We start from the raw sequence: 20303 nt of genomic DNA, 5'->3' as shown, positions 1-20303 counted from the left end.
CCGTGTCGCCAGGTCCTGAAGATTGTCTTAACACGGTCTCCCAGCAGAACAAACTTTCTGAAGTTTTCTAAAAAACTGGAACATGCTTTCACACAAGTGTTTAGTTAGGGACACAGAGAGCTGGGGGCGGCCTCCACTTCCCCTGTTACTGCTGCAGAGTCCCTCCTGTGTACACTTTGATATCTTTAATTTATCCTCCAATTTTTTTAAATGCAGGGGTTTTTTTTTTTTTTGGTAGTGCTGGGGGGGGGGGGGTTGAACTCAGGGCTCAGCGCCTGGTGCTCCACCACTTGAACCACACTCACCAACCCATTCTGCAGTTGTTCTTATGGTCCTAACTACGGGTAAAATTTAGGCCACATTAAAAAATAATTTTGAGTACAAATAACAAATCCTTAGTTCTTCCAAATCTGTCTATTCCTGGATTCCACGATTTTTGACTTTTCTCCATTTTTTGTAAAATGCAAAATGCTGGCATTTTTGCTCAGCATCGTGCACAGTTATAAAACAAGTACTTGAAACCACTAAATTCAGGAAATAGAATATTGCAGTCATTTTGGAAGTCCTCCAAGTGTCCATTCCCATCAGATCTCTTCTCTTCTCTAGAACTATGTCTCTCCTCATTTTGATGTAATAATTACTGTGTATACACTGCCAAACAATGCAGTGTCATTTATCTTTAAATAGAATCAAACTATATGCAAGGAGTCTTGCTCTGTCTACTCAGTAAGATATACCTGAGCCAGGCATGGTGGTGCACACCTGTAATCCCAGCACTGGGGAGGCTGAAGCAGGAGGAACACAAGTTTGGGACCAGTCTAAGCTACATGGTGAGACTCTGTCTCCAAAACCCAACCCCAGCCCCAAACAAAACACAAAACACAAAACAAGCCCAAATCCCAGTATGTACCAGAAATTCATCCATGTTGTTCCACATAACAGAAATTTAATCATATTTTATTCTATGTGTTCTACTGGGTGAATATTACAATGTATGTATACATACTACAGTAATTAAGCGTTTATTACTTCCAGTTTTTGTCTATTGTGAATAGTGCAATCGTGCAGGTACTAAAATGTGGTTGATACAGAGAAGTTGTATCCTGCCTCTTCAATGTTACTTTCACTAGATAAGCCAGTTTTTGGAAGTGGTGATAGTGATTTACATTTCCTCCAGCAGTGTATGAGCACTTCAATTTTTCCACATTCTCACCAGCACTTGTGTTATTAACTTTTTAAATTGAGCCGTTCTGGCTAAAACAGAAGTATCTTACTATACTTTGAATCTATGTTTTCTTTATTATTGTTGAGGCCTAGCATAAGTTCATAATGTTGGTTGACCTTTTGTTGCATTTAAGTCTTTCCTTCAGTGCAGAAATTGGGTTGTATATGTTTAATTTGCTGGAATTTTTAAAATATGTTTTTCATACTAGTTCTTTTTTAGTTACATGGGTCACCACTAGCTTATATGTGTCATATGTTTCTACTTTGGAGATCTTAATAATGATACATTTGAAAACCCAGATGAAAAGGATAGCTTCCTACAGTTGTAGAACTTATTAAAAAACACTTTACATCTGAACAGTTCAATAATTGTTAAAGAAAACCACAAAAACTGGGGCCTGGGTATGTGGTCCAGAATGTGGCTCTTTTATAAAGTATTCTAGGAACAGGTAATTCTGATCTTATATAATTTTCCTCCCACATGACTTAGAACAGAAAGTCACACTTGATCACTCACTTTATTATATGCCAATATTACCTAGTAACTTAAATTATTAAACAGCAAAACAAAACAAATTAGCAAAGTGAATCTAGCAATACATTAAAAAATTTATCTTGACCAAGTTAGAATTTTGCAGGGAATACAAGAATGTTTTAACATTAGAAATGATCTTACTGTATTTTACTTGTAATCTCTGATATAGTTGGAAAAAAAGGTTTTCAGTAAAATCCACAGTCTATGTAAAACCAAAAAAACCAAAAACAAATAAACAAAAAAACTCCAAACCCTCAAATAAGCAAACTTAGCAAACTAGGGAGAGAAGGAAATTACTCAGTCTAATAAAGAGTATTTAAAAAAAAATACCCATGGCAAAGTTATTTCAAAACATAAAGTATTAGAAGTTTGTTTACCCCTTTAAAATCAGAAATGAGGCAAGGGTAGCTACCATCATTTAACATACTAACTCTTACTCAACCTTTTTGGGAGGTCCTGCTCAGTTCATTAACTTGTTAAAAGAAAAGTTATAGAGACTGGAAGAAAAGAAAGAAAAACTGCTACTATTCACAGACAGTATGACTTTAAAAAAATTTTATTTATTATTTATTTTTTCTTTTATTCATATGTGCATACAATGTTTGGGTCATTTCTCCCCCCTTCCCTCCACCCCCTTCCATACCCCTCCTCCCCCCTTTCCCTCTGGCTACCAGGCAGAAACTATTTTGCCCTTATCTCTAATTTTGTTGAAGAGAGAGTATAAGCAATAATAGGAAGGACCAGGGGTTTTTGCTAGTTGAGATAAGGATAGCTATACAGGGAGTTGACTCACATTGATTTCCTGTACATGTGTGTTACCTTCTAAATTAATTATTCTTGAACTAAACTTTTGTCTAGTTCCTGGTCCCCTTCTATTGGCCTCTGTCATTTTAAAGTATCTGCTTTAGTTTCTCTGCATTGAGGGCAACAAATGCTATCTAGTTTTTTGGGTGTCTTACCTATCCTCACCCCTCCCTTGTGTGCTCTCGCTTTATTATGTGATCAAAGTCCAATCCCCTTGTTGATCTAATGTCCACATATGAGGGAGCACAACGACTTTTGGTCTTTTGGGCCAGGATAACCTCACTCAGAATGATGTTCTCCAGTTCCATCCATTTACTTGTGAATGTTAAGGTTTCATTCTTCTTCATGGCTGCATAAAATTCCATTGTGTATAAATACCACATTTTTCTTAATCCATTCGTCAGTGTTGGGGCATCTTGGCTGTTTCCATAACTTGGCTATTATGAATAGTGCTGCAATAAACATGGGTATGCAGGTGCCTTTAGAGTAACCTGTATCACATTCTTTTGGGTATATCCCCAAGAGTGGTATTGCTGGATCATATGGTAGATCTATGTTTAGATTTTTAAGAAGCCTCCAAATTTTTTTCCAGAGTGGTTGTACTAGTTTGCATTCCCAGCAGCAGTGTAAAAAGGTTCCTTTTTCCCCACATCCTCGCCAACACCTGTTGTTAGTGGTGTTGCTAATGATGGCTATTCTAACAGGGGTGAGGTGGAATCTTAGTGTGGTTTTAATTTGCATTTCCTTTATCGCTAGAGATGGTGAGCATTTTTTCATGTGTATTTTGGCCATTTGAATTTCTTCTTTTGAGAAAGTTCTGTTTAGTTCACTTGCCCATTTCTTTATTGGTTCATTAATTTTGGGAGAATTTAGTTTTTTGAGTTCCCTATATATTCTGGTTATCAGTCCTTTGTCTGATGTGTAGCTGGCAAGTATTTTCTCCTACTCTGTGGGTGGTCTCTTCAGTTTAGAGACCATTTCTTTTGTTGAGCAGAAGTTTTTTAGTTTTATGAGGTCCCATTTATCTATGCTCTCTTTTAGTTGCTGAGCTGCTGGGGTTCCACTGAGAAAGTTCTTGTCTATACCTATTAGTTCCAAAGTATTTCCTACTCTTTCCTGTACCAACTTTAGAGTTTGGGGTCTGATATTAAGGTCCTTGATCCATTTTGAGTTAATATTGGTATAGGGTGATAAACATGGATTGAGTTTCAGTTTTTTGCAGGCTGCTAACCAGTTTTCCCAGCAGTTTTTGTTGAAGAGGCTGTCTTTTCTCCATTGTATATTTTTAGCGCCTTTGCAAAGATAAGTTGGTTATAGTTGTGTTATTATCTTGTAATAATAACAATATCTAGATATCTAGAATGGAAGGGTGAGAGGAGAGGGTAAGCAAAGAAGGTAAAGAAAAAGGGAGAAATCCCAAAACAAATAAACAACAACCAAGCAACCAAAAAAAAAAAAGAGCCAAAGAAATAAACAGGGAAAGATAGTGTACTTTTCTATGGTAAGCTAAACAGCTAAACAGGCAGTAGAGAGACAGAGAGAGAATAATGATAATAAAAAAAATCCCTAAGTTCAAGTGCAATAAAGTTTCAGTCTTAATAATTTTGGTGTTAGTCCAGCCTCCAGTCCTGTTGTTGTGTCTGAGAAGTAGTTCTGTTGTTGTCTCATCAAAGGGGAAAAAAACAAAACAAACAAAAAATATCCCAAGTTCAAATGCAATACAGTTTCAGTTAGTCCTTCAGCATCCAGTCCTAGTTCTGTCATTGTCTCATCAAAGGAAGAGGAAAAAAAAAAGTCTGGAGACAGCTTTGTGAATGTCTATCTGAGGCTGCGGCTCACCTGCCACCTACTGTCAGCCATCTGCTGCTGCAGGCTTCATTTATTGCAGATCTCAGGAATGAGCTTTATACTCACCTAGCCCCGCAGGCTTTGTTTATTTGAGTTCTCTTGGACGCAGGCCCCTTTTGTTTTCTCCAGTGTACAGCCCTACCCACCTTTTGCAATTGCAGTCTTTTTTTATTCAGAGTTCGCGTGGGGAAGTAACCCTCCCCCACTGTCCCGTGGAGTGTGCCACACTTCAGCTGCTATTGGAAGCCTTCCCCTCTCCAAGCACACGGGGGGAGGTGGCACCACTCCTGCCTTCTCCAGTGGGCTTGTTTATTTTTTTTCCTCGTGGGGAGGTGCCCCTCCCCCCACTCTCTGGAGCTCAGGGCGCCCTGCCCTCTTTGCTACGTGTCTTTTTAATTTTTTCAGCTTCTTGTTTATTATTCAGTTTGTTTTTTTCTCTTTTTTCCCTGGGTGGGGGTTAGTCTGTCCAGGAGGCTATGCTGATTTGGCCCAGGGTTGTCTGTGGGAGTACTGCATGCTGCTTAGCTCACCTGGTGGTCTGCTTTTCCCAAGCAGGTTAGGAGCTGGTGTCTGGTGGCCCAGGAACCCTCCTGGTTTCTCCGTTTAATGTGGAGTGGGGATGCTATGCGTGGGCTAGGGGTGTGGAGGTGTCGGAGTTTTGCCTCTTCTTGGTGGTTTTTCCTGCAAGGTGTATCTCCAGCATCTCTCCAAGATTTTACTTGAGGAAGCACACTTTCTGCTTCCTCCCTCTAAGTTGCCATCTTGGAATCTCCCTCAAGTATGACTTTTTACATAGGAAAAAAACCACAAAAGAATCTAAAGAAAAATGATGACAATTAATAAAAACTCAATAAAAGTTTTTTGGTTATAAGCTTTATATATCAAAGTCATGTCCATTTGTGTACACCAACAACAACTAGAAAATGAAAAAAAAATCTTCCCTATCTGTGTCCCAAGTAGCTTGGATTACAGATGTGAGCCATGGGTGCTGGGCATTATTTTATATTCACGTGTTTTAAGAACATTTTATAAGGGCTGCAGACATGGCTCAGTGATAGAGGGCTTGCTTGGCATATGCAAGGCCTGGTTTGACCCCCAGCATCACAAGCAAAGAAATAAAATAGTTTATATTTAACAGCACACAGACATAAAATAAGGGAAGAATTAGAGAGCCTCTTCAAGGTCCCCAGTTCCCTGGTATTACTGGGTAGTCCGGTGTTGACTCAGGCCTTTTCTCAGGGAACCAAGATGGTCCATGGTTGTGTTGGGGCTGTGAGCTGCCCTTGCTGTATTACTGGACAGTGATTCCAGTGTGATCTTGGGAGAGCAAATGCTGCCTCCCCTTCTAAATATGACACAAAGGACCACTGAGACACAGTCAGCACTGGGAGCAGAGGATACACAGCAGTCAGCTGAGAGATAGGTTACTGTAACTTTGGCCTCATTTTGAGCCTGGTTTCCTTATTGTCTCTGCTTCCTTATAGCAAAGAGGGCCTCAGAGCAGTATACCTGGTCAAGAGACATCAGATACACTATCCACTGCCACATAGGAAAGCCAGTTTAAGCCACCCTGGAAGGAACCTGTGGGCAGTGGTACCCAGGGCCAAGTTCCAGATATAAACTCAAGGCTGGGTATTGGGTCAGCTAACCAGCTCAGCCACTCCTGCCACCAGCCCAGGGGCACAGAACACTGGCCCGAGCTTGCATTTCTGACCTAGTGATATTGGCCCCTGAGGTGCTGTAATTGGGCTGCTCTAGTAAGACACATTCCTTGCAGGCCAAGGCAGGCCTTCCCTCCCAGAAGAAATGCTCCAAGGGTAGAGGGGGCATTAGTAAAGAAAGTCCATGTTGTACCCTAACCCATATGGTACTGACTGAGACAGTCACTGAGAAAGGATTGAAAATGTCACACACACACACACACACACACACACACACACACACACACACACACACACAAAGTGAAATGAGCTTGCAAAATTCTTTAGCCCTGGGAAACATGAAGTATGTGACTGTGGTTACCTAGGTCATTCTGATACAGCCTGGCAGGTTTCTACAGACTCCTGAATGCTTGGAAGATAATAACTAACCTTTTTGAAAGCTTTCTCCTTTTCACACTACCTACCTGGAATGTATAACATAAGTGACCTCCAACCACCAGTCAGCATCCTGTATTGTTCTTGTTAACCAATGCAACTGGTTTGCTGTTACCTCCCCTTTATTCTTCTATTTTTTAATCCATAAAAACTTAGGCCCCTTGGAAATCATTTGGGGGAGTACCAATTCTAGTTGTGTAGAACACACTCCCTCCTGGGGTGATCATCCTTGTACTGGCTTGAGTAAATTCTTTGTTGTCATACTCAGTGTGTCTCAGCTTGCCTTTTAGATTGACAATCCCATGGGAGGGTGAATTTGGGTTCAGATCTGAAGGAGGGGTCAACCTACCAGCTAGCAGAGAAGTTGATTGGTTTGGTTAGGTTGGTGCTGGCCTGTGATCCTTGGGCAGGCACTAGGCTACCCTGAGTAAGCAGTCAGGGGACCAGGTGGGCAGAAACAATGATGTAGGTGTACAGTGGAGACAGGGGGCTTGCTGTGCCCTGAGCCTTGGGGGAGGCTTGCAGGAGGGTAAAGCTGCAGACCAGGCAAAGGCTTAGAGAGGGATGTGTCCAGCAAACATGCATTGCATACTGGCTGATCAGGGCTCCGGGCTCTGTGTTGGGAGGACAGCAGAAAAGGTTGTCAGCTCACCTTGGCTGCAAAGTTGCAGACTGGACCACAGGTTCATCCACTTGCACTGCCCTCCCCTGGTCCACACTTGAAACTGCAGGGGAGCCCCTTCCTCTTGCATGTTCTATGGAGAAAGCTAATCATGTTCACTGTAAAGGAGAGATGCTTAAAGAAAGAATACTGTGATGGGCCTGCACATTCATGGGTCATGACAGCAGAGACACATTCTGAGGAGCATGTTGTTAGGCGATAGCCTTGTTGTGCAAACATTGTAGACTGTATTCTATTACCTGCCCTCTGGATTTAATCAAGAGATGCAGTAAACACCAGGCCTATGAGTTTGCCACTGACAAAGTGCACACTGCTCTGTAGTAGGTTTTTGTGTGTGTGTGTAAGTAGAAGGAGTACACTCTGAAATAAACATTAAAAGTATAGCATAGTAAGTACATAAACCGGAAGCAGTCATTTATCATCATTATCAAATGCTATGTACTGCACATAATTGTCGTGTTACCTTTTTATATGACTGGCAGCATAGTAGGCTTGTTTGCACCAGAGTCAACACACACACACACGAGTTATGCACTGTGCTATGATGACAATTACACATCATGATGCAATAAAGATTTTTCAGGTCAATTATAATCTATGGGGTCACTGTGCTGTGTTGACCTGCTGTCGACTAAAATGTCATTATGTAATACACAACTGTATTGAATTGAAGGGCACATTCTGAGCTGGAAGGCAACACATTTGTAAAGGAAACAAACTTTATTACGAATGCATGATATAGTTCCACTAACAGGGACTGGGAAACAAAAAAAGCCTTGCCCTGATAACTTTGGAAAACTGTGTTTTGCCTGGAAATGGTCAGGCTGAAGATGAGAGGAACTGTAAAGACTGTAATCGGTAAATTTACTTCCCTTGGGGGTAGCAATTAAGGACTCACAGGTGTTCTGCAATTGAACAAACAAGTAAAGGGATGATAGACCATGAGCCAGGTTGTTTACACTGCAAAGGAGGGAAGTTAAAGAAAAGCAAGAAAGAAGACTGGGATGAATCCTGAGGTCTAGATTAGAGTTAGAGATGTCAGTATAAAGTTCAATATATCACAGACAAATACAGACATAGTGTAAATATGAATCTGCATGGTTTAGTTTATTTATTTATTAATTTTTTCATGATTTAGTTTATACACATATTGCCTATCTCTGCTGAGAGAACCTAGAAGCAATGGCACTCCAGTAGCAATAAGCACACCCAGGGCTCCCATCTTGGTTTCTAAATACCATTATCAATAAAGGGAGAGAAAGCTCCTTGGAGAAGTGGTTGATCTAGGGCTGGATCAGGGACAAACAGAAGAAGATCCTGGAGCACTTGTTGTACCAGAAAGAAGTGCTCAAGAAACAAATGGATGGGGCTTGCCAAAGGAACCAGAAGCCAGTCTGAAGGAGTTCCTAGTGACCAAGACAGGAATGAGTTGAACAATACAATAAGGAACACAGTGTTGGATTATAACCCAAAGTATAAAATATACGATAGCCCATACAGTCATAAATAATTGAATGAATAAATAGAGGAGATAGACAAATCCTCTTTACAGAGAATTCCAAATAATATTTAAGATCTTCCTTTCTCCAGGAGGTGAGGCTTAGTTTAATCCCTACCACCCTCCATCGGGGTGGGGTCTAACCACTAAAGAATAGAATACACAAAAGGAAATATAGTCAGTATAAATGGAGAAACCTGGAGGATGCCACCTAACCCAGTGATAAAGGTTAACATCACCAATGTGGACACCACAGGGAAGATGCTTCACCTCTATGGTATTCTTTTCCAAGACCTGCAATCCCAGCCTAATTATGAGAAAAATATGAGACAAATCCAGAATGGGAGACATCTACAGAATGCCTGACCCTAATTCTAGAAGCCTGTCAAGGTCACAAACAACAAGGAATAATGAAAAAAATTGTCATAGACCAGAGGAGACCAGGAGGTAGAACAATTACATACAATGTAGGAAAGTGGAACAGAAAAAGGACTTTAATGGAAAAAATAGTGGAATCCAAATAAAGTTTAGAGTTTAGTTAATAGTAATGCACCAAGGTCAGCTTCTTAGTTTTGACCAAGGTACTATGGCAATATAAGACGGTAACAATGGGGGGATGTATGGAAAATCTTTGGACCATCTTTGCAATGTTTCTGTAAAATTATGCCAAAATAAGAGGTATACTAAAATGGATATTTGGGGGCAGGTAAATTCTCCTTCTTGAGCCTCAGTTTCTCTAGTTATAAATTGAGAATAGACTCTTCCAGGTCCTCCTAGGTCTTTGTGGTCAACAGGTGTTGACTTGTGCATGATGAGGTGCAGGTGGAAGGACAGTGGGGAGTGGGGGAGGCCAAGCTTACCCTTCTAAAGGGCACATCGGTCCTGCCCATGGGGTTCAGCTGGACTCCCTTGACTCTATTAGCTTTCTTTACCCCTCCAGGTGATCCTTGCAGGAATTGTGGCTGCTGGTACAAAAATGGATCCACATCACCAAGTTCCCTCAGGGCCTCCTAGCTTAAACACCTGTGATTCTAGGTCCTCAGAATCTCAGGGCAGGTGAGCCCTCAGCCCATCCTAGTGACACAGCTCAAAACTCCAATATCTGAATTTGTGAGAACTCAAATACCTGCATTCACTCCTTTTCCTTCCAGAGGATAGGCCAACACTTCTTTCTTTTTGCCTTTCTGTCTGCTTTCAGGGCAGCAGCTCCAGGCCTTAGAAGAGTTGGAAGAAATTCTCTGGGATATTTTCTCTTCCAGGTTCCTTCCTGTGATCTTTCCAGGGGAAGCGTGGAGGGTGGCAGTTCTGGCATCTGTCTGTCTGACGTCTTCTTTGCTCTGGTTTGGTCTGTTGCCTCAGCTTTCTCCCCTGGGGAGAGGTGAGTGCCCTGATATAGCCTGGAGCTCTCCTCATGAATATTCAGTGTGGGAGCTCCTCAGACAGTGGGCCACAGCACAGGCTTTGACCTGCATTGTAGATTGTACTGTGCCTCAGCCTGAGCACTGGTGGATGGACAATGGGCCTGACTGGGCCTTGGTTTCCACAACCAGTAAATGGGAATAACATGCAGGGCACCACAATGAAACCAGACCCCTGAAGGTTCGAGAAATGACTTTACAGGTGTGACTATTCACATCTGTGAGAAGCAAAGGAGCTACTCAGTGTGACTGAATTCTGTGAAGAGTGAGGGGCTGGGCATCGGAAGAGTTTGGCTTGAGGCTTCCTTGGGCCAAGGCACCTCCTGGAGCCTCTTCCTATGAGGAGGACCTGTAATTCTCCCTGTAGGAGCCATCTTGGGCACTCTGCCTGCCCCTTCCACTCCAGCCCTGACATATAACCTCAGTGTCAATTTGATTGGCATTAATGAGCATATGTCCCTCCATTGATGCCAGCAGATGTCACAGAACTGTGTGTGGACACCCACACTAAAAATTTCCTTCTTCCCCACCAGTTCTCCTTCCTGGCCCCTCAGAAAAGCCTCCCACCCCCTGGTGGACAGTGTCAGCTGGTGTGAGTAGTGCCCTGAAAAGGAGACAATTTGGGGTTCATCTAGCAGAATTTATTGTAACTTTCCAGCCACCTGCCTCTGGCTTGGCCAGGCTGCACCCCCAAGCTTTCAGCTACCAGCTTCCCTGATCCCTGAAATTTTTAACTGGGACCCTGAACTGTGGTTTGATGAATGCAGAATTCCACAGCCTTCCCTTTGGGAAGGAAGAAGACTCATTTCCCCTTGCATGGGTAGGTGGCCAAGATCTGCAGGCTTGAGAGAAAGTTGGAGAGGAGGTGCTGGCCAGTCAGGGGGGCACCATCCCAGGGACCAGGTTTCTGCATCCTGTGACCCTTTCTCCACAGTTCTCAAGAGTGGGGAGAGTTGACTTTTCTGTCCCAAGGCAGTGGTGGGGAGGGGCACTTGAGAGGAGGTAGACCGGGCAGCCTTAGCCTTCAGCTAAGGTTGGTGGGAATGTTTGATGACTTCTGTTTCCTTGTTCCTCCTTTGGGCACCTTTGATGTCCCTGCTTCGTCAACCACAACTAATTCTGATCAACAGCAGTACAGATCATGAGGGCTCAGTTTCAGGGCAGCAGGAGGGTGGGTATTGGCAGAACATTCTGGAGCAGAACATTCTGGGCCCTTCTTGCCCAGGGGCATGCAGGTTTTTAGGAGTGTAGAGAGGAGAACACAACCTCTAGGGCTTGCAGCTTTACCTCTCTCCCAGCCTCAGTCTCCTGACCTGTGAGATGGGAAGGACGGTCACAGGACCTTCCTCTCAGGGTAGCTGAGGAGTGAGTGGGTCATGACTGCCCAGTGTTCAGAACGGTGCCCAGCAGGGGCAAGAACTTCGAAGGTGTTCCTCGAAGTCTGCCAAACATCTTGGTTCCTTCTTTCCTCCCTCAGCTCTTTCTTTCGCCTCCATGGCCTGTGCTCCAGCACAAATCCCCACCCCATTGTGATTTGGCAAACCATCCCCTATTTATGAATCTCCATCCCTTTCCCCTTTGTCTCCACTTTGTCCCCTCTCCAGCCATTGACAAAGGTTGACATTTGAGGTAGGAATTCTCATTTCAAAGAAAGCTTTGCCCTGCATGTTCCAAGGGCCTCCCAGAGGGGCAAGGACAGCCCCTTTGGGAAGTGCCAAGGAGACGATTCTCAAGGCTAAAGTCATTTGTATGTCTTCCTGCTTGTGGCTTTTAAAAGTAAACATTTGCTGTTGATGTGTAGTATACATATAAAGATATAGTTAATATACCTATATCTAGATGAATTATCACAAAATGAATAATCACCACCCAAGTCAAGGAGAAACAAAACAAAATCAAAGACATTACCCTTCCTGCCCCGTGTCAATCACTTTTCTGCCCTTCTTTCCCAAGGAGGTGGTGTTATATTGTCAGGAATTTGAAAGATTTGGGTCACTCTGATCTTCCTTTCCTTACATTCCTGTGGCTCTTGAGGCCGTCCATGTCCATTGTATCTGTGTGGTGGGAAAACATCATAATGGCGTGATATTGCTTATCTCTTCCGAAGGACTTGCTGCTTACCTGGCCATGGAAGCGCATGGTTCCTTCCTTGGCCATGGTCTGGGGAGATGGGGGTGGCGAGCTGAGGTTTTTCTCTGCACTGTCCACATTTGGTGTGAAACTTGTCTTGCCTCCGGGAGTTTCACAACTAACCCTTGTGATTGATTGTTGACCACATTGTGACCTCCATGCCAAAGAAAATAAGGAAATGTATGTCTGGTTTAATGGACAATAGGCACATACATAAACCATAGAAGGATTTGTGTGCTGTTTTTGGACAATGTTTATTCATCCTTTTACAGGTCACTTGCATTGACCACATGTGTCAGTGAACAAAAGAATTTACCCGGATAGATCTGAGCAATGAAATATGAGATGGGAAGTCCCTGGCGCTGAAGGTTTGAATGGAGTTTGACTGTATGTGCCACTCTCACAGGCATGAGGCAGGGGGAGTCAGGAAGGTTAGAGTTGGGCTTGGTGGGTGTGGTTAGGCAAGTTGTGGAGTAAAGACTCCCCAAATGTGAGAACGATCCATGGAAGATGATAGAGTGCTCCATGAATACCCAGAGTTAGACTCAGCATTTTGAGCAAATAGGCATGTACATTGTCCTAAGGAAAAAATAGATCCATGGGTCAAAAAAAACAATTTAACTTAGTTCCAGACCTCTCTTTTTACCTCTGCAGCGCCAGTGCTACCCCAAGTGGCAGTGAGTCAGGGAACTTGCTCCTTTACAATCCATCTAGATGTCCAAAGTCTATTGATCTCACCATGTCCAGAATGGAACTTCTGGTCTACCTTCTCTCCAATCTGCTTTATCTCATCTTCCCTTTGTAACTCAATGCAACTCCGTCCTTTCAGTTCCTGAAACCAAACACTGGGGAAGGGCGGTCACCCCTGGCTTCTCTCCCTTACACTAGCTGTCAACTGCCACATCCTAGTCTAAGGTACTTCATCTTCCTCTTGGATTATCATGGAAGCCTCCACGATTATCTCTCTGCTTCCCGTTGCCCCTCCATCTCAGTCCATCCTTAGCCCTTGCAATGGCCTCACTGTCCTCAGTGTAAAAACAGAAGTTCTTCTGGCTCCTCACAAGGTCCCATAGGTTCTGGTCCCCCTTAGTTCCTTTGTGCCAACCCAGCCCATCTTGTGGAGTGCTGGAAGATGTCTGGTGGGGGAGTATGGATCTTTCCTGCCTGTGCAGGTCCTGTGCCTGTCCCTTCTCCAGGAGGCAGGACACCCAATCAAAAATAAGGCACTGGGCTCAGGAGTGGCCCTCAGGGCTCTTTTGTTGCATTGGTCACTGGATATTCTACTTGCTTGTGGGAGACACTGTCTGCTCCTTTGTCTGTTGCCCTTGGGGGCAGCAACAGAGCCTGACTCATGTTGGTGACCCCAATTCCTGCCCAAACAGGACCCAGAGTAAATGCTCCATGAAGATGCTTTTGATTGAGGGACTCTCCCTCAGTACCAGGAGTTAGGAAGCTTGATCCTACCTCCCCCACCACAGCAGCTCCAGGCACATTGCACACCTCCTCTGGGGTCAGGGACTCCATTTACAAAATGGCATCACAGGAAACTTCAACTCTGAGGGTGTTTGATTTCCTGATCAAATTATCTCATAGGTGTAACCTCAAGCCAGAATATTTGCAAATATACTGGAAATTACCCACTTCTCTGACTCTTTCCTCTGTTTCCAAATAGCCACTAGGTTCTGTTTTATTTACCAGGTCCCTAGGCTTTGTCCCTCAGTTCCTCATTCTTTGAGTTTTCTCCTGTCCTAGGTCCTCATCTTGTCCTGCCTTTCACGTTGCCTCCTGTGCTGCCTCCTTCAGTGCCATCTTCCTGATGATGGGGAATGCTGGTGAAGACCCAGGCAGACCTGGGCTCACCCTTGGTCCTATCCATGGTCCCACTTGTGCATACTGATGGACCTGTGGAGAGGCTCAGTGCTTCACCTGTCCTAGCTATCAACATAGTGGATTTCTTCTCCTGGAGAAGTGACCGAGTGACCACATGGCTCCAGAAAATTTCCTCTATAGTGCATGGGACCCGGGGGGGAGAGAGACGCTGTGGACCACAGGCAGGACTGAGGATCGAAAAGCAGCTGGTTGGGAGACAGGGTAAACGGTACCAAGAGGAGTGCTGATGCTGCTGGGGGAGAGAGATCTGGAGACTGAGAAAGAGGTGAAGGTCATAAAAGAGAGAGAAATAACCAGAATGAGAATATGGGGAGCTGGGGTAGGGACCAGTGCACGAGAATCACAAAGACATGTCTGGAATCAAGGACTGGGGACATACTGCTTGGTTCAGCTTCATGAGAGATTCTGTGGGAAAGTGGTCCTCACCCTATCCTCCCTGTAGGGTGGACTTGTCTCGGTCTGTACAATTTGCACTTTGGATCATGACTCACCTGGAGTCTGTGGGAAAGGACTCCTTTGTAGATCCTCAAGGCTCTCCACTGGGTTTGGCTTACAACAGTTCTCAGAAATGTCAGAAACACTAATAACAGTAAATATTTACTGAGGTTTCAAAAGGTGACTTGCCTTCTGCTGAACTTCCTACATTCACTCATTTATTCACTCTCATGCATTCTCATTCTCTCAAAAAGTACCCATTGAGCAGCCTTAGTGCTGGGTACTGCACTAAGGACATGTATAAGTTTACTTCATTAAATCCTAAAACTTCATGAGGAAACTACTTTTAATATTCCTGTTTTCACACAGGGAAGCTGAGGCTCAGGGAAGTAGAATGATTTGCCTAGATCTGGAAAACCTAAGACAAAGACCTGATTTTAAACCCCATGCCTGTGATTCTTAACCACTATTGTCACAGTCCCTGCCCTTCAGGACACCAGACTATCTAGTGATTTAAAGAAGGGAGAGGAGAAGCACCTGGAATGAAAGTGGGCACTGGGATGTGCTCAAGAAGAGCTGGACCACATCTGGGCTTAGAACAGCTGAGGGAGGAGGAGCACTGAGCCCATTAAAGGACATAGAGTACTGGCACAGAGGCTCAGGTGGTACAGCATCTGCCTAGCAAGCGTAAGGCCTTGAGTTCAAACCCCAGTACTGCCAACCCCCCCACTCCAAAAAAAAAGATATAAGGAAATAGAGGTGACTCTGAAAACTACTTAAAGACTCCTGACCAAGAAGAAATAGACTGGGCAGGGTACTTCTGGATTTTGGTAATGTTCTCTTTCTTGACCTGAGTGGTAGTTGCAAGAGTGTTCTCTTTGGAATAATTTACTTATTATATTTTCCTATATGAGAGTTATTTTTTAAAAAGTTAAAAAAAGAGTATTTGGCCAACTTGAGTTAGGTGATCTTTAATTAGGTTAATTTGATATAGCCAGAAAAAACAAACTTGTGGAAGGATAACCCCTTGCAGGGAGTAGAAGAGAAGAATTGATGAGAGAGGGCGTGTGTGTGTGCATGAGTTTATGTAGGGGGAGAGCAGAAGGACATGACTGACATCTTCCCAGGGTTTTCCCAAAGAACAATGAGGTGCCTTGTCTCTTTTTGTAGCATGTGATGCCTCATAAAATGAGTTGAAGAGTATTTAAAAAATTTTTTTGAGATGAGATTGTAGAAAACTGGTGGTAATTCTTTAAACATTAGGTAGAGAACTCAACAGTGAGATAATCTGAGTCTGGAGATTTCTTTGATAGTTTTGAAATTACAAATTCAGTTTCTTCAACAATTGCAAGCTATTATTTCATTTGAGAGAGTTGTAGTAGTTCTTTGGTTTTGTTCATAAAAGTTGTCAAATTTTTGTAGGCCTTCAATTATCCTTTTGCTGTCATGGGATCTGTAGTGATAGCTCCTAGTTGAGTGTTAACATTAGTTATTTCTTTCCTCTTTTTGTTTTTCAGTTTAGCTAGAGTTTTGCAAATTTTATCTTTTCAAAGAATCAGCTTTGTTTAATTCAGTCTCATGCCCTCTCTCCCCCTCATTTTCAACTCTCTCGTTTTTCTTTTCCTCCTCCTCCTCCTCCTTTTTGCATGCTTGGGGTTTGCTCTCCCTTTTCTGGCTTCTTGAGATAGCAGTCTAGATTATTGATATGAGACTCTTCCTCCTTTAATGTAAGCATTTAGTGGTATAAATTTCACTGCTTTAGTAGTATCCCACAGATTTTGATATCCTGTATTTTCATTACTACTAAGTTCAATGAATTTAAAAGTTTTTCCTTGAGACTTCTTTGATCCATTGATTATTTTAGAAGTGGGATATTTAATTTCTAAATGTTATAAATTTCCCTGTTACCTGTTTGTTATCAATTTCTGGTTTGATTTCATTGTGATCAGATAATATAATTTATATGATTTGAATTCTTTTAAATATTTGAGACTTGTTTTATGTCCCAGGATATGGTCTGTCTTGGCAAATGTTCTGTGGAAATTTGAAAAGGCTGTGTATTCTGCTACTGTTGGTTGAACAGTCTATAAATGTTGATTAGATCCTGTTGAATTCATCTTCAACCTTGCTGGTTTGCTTTCTCCTTGTTCTATCAGTTATTGATAGAAAGGGTTGAAGTCTTCAACAATAATTGTGGCATTATTTTTTCTTTCAGTCTATCAAGTTTTTCTTGCAATTTTTGCAATTATGTTTTTTGGTGCATATACCAAAAAGGATTGTGATTTCAACAAATCACTGTGGGATGTCCTTCTCTACTTCTAATAATTTTTTTTTTGCTCTGAAGTGAACTTTATTTCATATTAGTATAGTCACTCCTGCTTCCTTTTTATTAATGTTTATGTGATATATATTTTTTATTCTTTTAATTTTAACCAGACTATGTTATTATATGTTTTAGAGCTTTTCTTATAAGCAGCTTATAGCTGGTTTATGTTTTTATTGTTGTTGTTGTTTTGTGGTGCTGGGGAGTGAGCCCAGGGCCTGGGTACACTTGCCTAGTAGCAAATGAGCTACATCCCCAGTCACTGGTTTATATTTTTTAATCTATTCTTTCAACCTGTCTTTTAATTAGAGTATTTAGACTATTTTCCTGCTTTGCCCCCACCCCCCATTTTGGTGGTACTGGAAACTGAACTTAGGGCCTGGTGCTTACTAGGTAGGTACTCTACCACTTGAGACACAACTCTCAGTCCTAGACTGCTTGCTTTTTTATATGATTATTGATAAATTAGTATTAAACCTGCCATTTTACTTATTTATCCATTTAGTTAGTTAGTTAGTTACCTATTTATTTTTGCTCTTCTATTCTTACATTTCACTGTTTTCTTTTTCCTACTGCCCTATGGGTCACTTAAGCATTTTTTAGAATTCTGTTTTGACTTATCTATGTTGGTCCTGAGGTATATCTTTATACAGGTAACTTAATGGGTGCTCTAGGTTTTACTGTGACATATAATTTGTCACAATCCATTGACATGATGTGACGAATAATTGACCCAAAGAGGTGTGCATTCCAATTCCTGGAACCTATAAATATGTTTCCTTACATGACAAAAGAGATTTTCCCAATGTGATGAAGTTAAGGATTTTGCGATGCGGAGATTGTCTTATATTATTTGGGTGGCTCCAATATAACCTTGAGAGTCTTTATAAGAGGGAAGGAGGAGTGTCAGAGTGTGAGACAGAGATGTGATGGTGGAAACAGAGGTGGGAATGACGGGGGCTAGATCCAAGGAATATGGTCAGCTTCTGGAAGCTGAAAAGGCAAGGAAATACATTCCCCCAGAGCCTCCAGAAGGGATACAGCCCTGTGTGCTTCAGTCCACTGACACTGATTTTGAAACTCTGACCTTTAGAATTATAAGTTAATACATTTTTATTGTTTAAGACAATATATCTATAATTTTCAGGCTTTTAATCTGTACTTAGTGGGAGGGATAGGGAGAGATGTGCCTTCTACATTTTGACCCAGAACTGGAAGGGGAACATGTGACTTTGAGGTGCCGTGGGACTTTCAGGTTGAGCTGTCCCATTCTGTGCAGAGTACACCTGTGCAGGGGAGAGTAGAGTAGTTTCCAGCACAGAGTACACATTAATCTGAACAAGGAAGTAGGAAGAGATTCCTCAGGACAGAGGATAAGGAGAAAACAGGAAGAAAGCTTCCTTGGAACAACTGTTGGCTCTGCGGTTTTGAAAGATGCCCTTAGGGATCAACTGCAGAGGAGATAAGAAGCAGGGAGTGTGGTCAGGAGCTGAGGCAGGAGCTTGGGGTCCTATCATGACCATGGAACAGGTGGACACCAGAGGCAGGATGAAGGAAGAATTCAGTGCACTTGGGCTCCAAATCCCAAGAGTTATGGACAAAGAAGGAATTCAAAAGGACACACAGTACTGGCCTAGAGAGAGTGTAACTCCAGCCGTGCCCTATTAGAGTGAGGAGAGAAGCATCCAGACAGGGAGGAGGAAGGTGTGGAGAAGGGGCAGGAAGGATTGGGCAGGCAGAGAGAAGCTCTTTGATTGCTGAGCTTTCTTCACAGATGGGGTAATATTTGGCAACAGTATTATTGGTTCAGAACCATTGCTCTTCTGACCCCTCCTGTCCCCCACAACCTCAGCTTCCCCTCAATATCACCTGCTCTGGGGAGGTCAGCTTTCTTTAGAAGAGGGTCATCCAGGTGGCTAAACTTGGAGAATATTTTCCAAAATTGATTTGTTCTTTTAGCAGTTAATATACTCTATGGGGGAAGACAGGTCAGGATTAAGTTTTACTCAATATATGTAGTGGTTATGTGATTCAGATTTCTGCAAGGACATGGAATGCTGCCCTGGCTGGGAGAATAGAATCTCAGAACTAGGGAAGGGACAAGAATCTGGAGACATTTCTGTTGTTCCTTGGACCACTGGAGTGAGTACCCAGCAGGTCTTTGGAGCAATCAGCCCCAGAAGGATTGGTCCCTGTGAAGAGAGAGTCAGAGGGACAGGGATTATAATTATGAGGAGGGATGGGTAAGGAGGAGGACCGGGAAGAAGTAGACAGCTGGCCAAACTTCATCCAGAAGATGAAGTCTAGGGTCCTGTTCAGTGCTGCTCCCTGTTCCTCCCCAAAGTTGGGGACAAGAACAGAGATCCCCCCTACTTACTGGGAGGTCTCTGAAAGGCACAGGCTGGGGCAAAGGAAAGACAGCTACAACTCCCTGCACACTGCTGGAGCTTGGTGCTGTGGCCACTCCTTGCTTCTCTCCAGTTCTGGGAGGATGAGGATGCCTTCAATTTCAGTTGCTCCATACTCACCTGGTCAGTAAGCCCTCAGTGTGGCCCTCCCCTGGCCTAGGCCTTGGAGTGTACCCTGGGGATGCAGAGATGGGTCAAACACAGCCCTTCCCTCTGAAGCTTTGAGTCAGAGGGTAGGTGCAGTGACAGGGCCAGCAGTTACAAGTACTGTGGCAGAGGACACTCGGCCTCCTGTGGAGGGCATCCTCCACACCTGTAGATGCAGTTGTTTAACAGGGATGGGGAAGAGACAGGGAGCTATAGATGGAGAAGGAAGCCAAGGACAGGGAGAGAGGAGAGAGGGGTAGGCAGGGATTAGAGACAGAGGCACAGAGAGACAGAGCAGGTAAGACTCTAATGTGATTTGGCACATATCATGAGTGTCTGCAGCCAGACAGCAGCCTTCCTGCACTGAGTGCTTTGTAAGAATCGTACATCAGGTTTTAACTTGACTCACTTTATAAGGTGGGTACTATGTATATCCTTTTTTTTACATACAGGAAAACTGAGGCTGAGGTAGTGAAGAGACCAGGGGGCTGTTCAGCTAGACCTAGGCACTCAAACCTAGCTCTGTGTTTCTAACCATATCTGCCCCTGGCCTTTTTGCCTGCTAAGCTGTCCAGTGAACAAATGAATGGAGGGACAAGGAAGTCAGCTGGAACTGTGGTGAGGCCTAAGTACAGATCAGAGGGGCAGGATGTGCTGGGGAGGATCAACACTGGCCTCATCCAGGGACAAAGAGGAAAATCGTGGCTCACTGTGTTTTTGTGGTGGTACTGGGGTTTTGAACTCACGGTCTTATCCTTACTAGGCAAGTGTTCTACCACTTGAGTCATGACTCCAACCCTTTTAGCTTTAGTTTGTTTTCCACATAGGGTCCCTTACTTTTACCTGAGCCAGCCTTGAACTGTGA

This window comes from Castor canadensis, chromosome 17, assembly GCF_047511655.1.
Source record: "Castor canadensis chromosome 17, mCasCan1.hap1v2, whole genome shotgun sequence".
Taxonomy (NCBI): Eukaryota; Metazoa; Chordata; class Mammalia; order Rodentia; family Castoridae; genus Castor; species Castor canadensis.
This window is presented reverse-complemented; position numbering follows the sequence as displayed.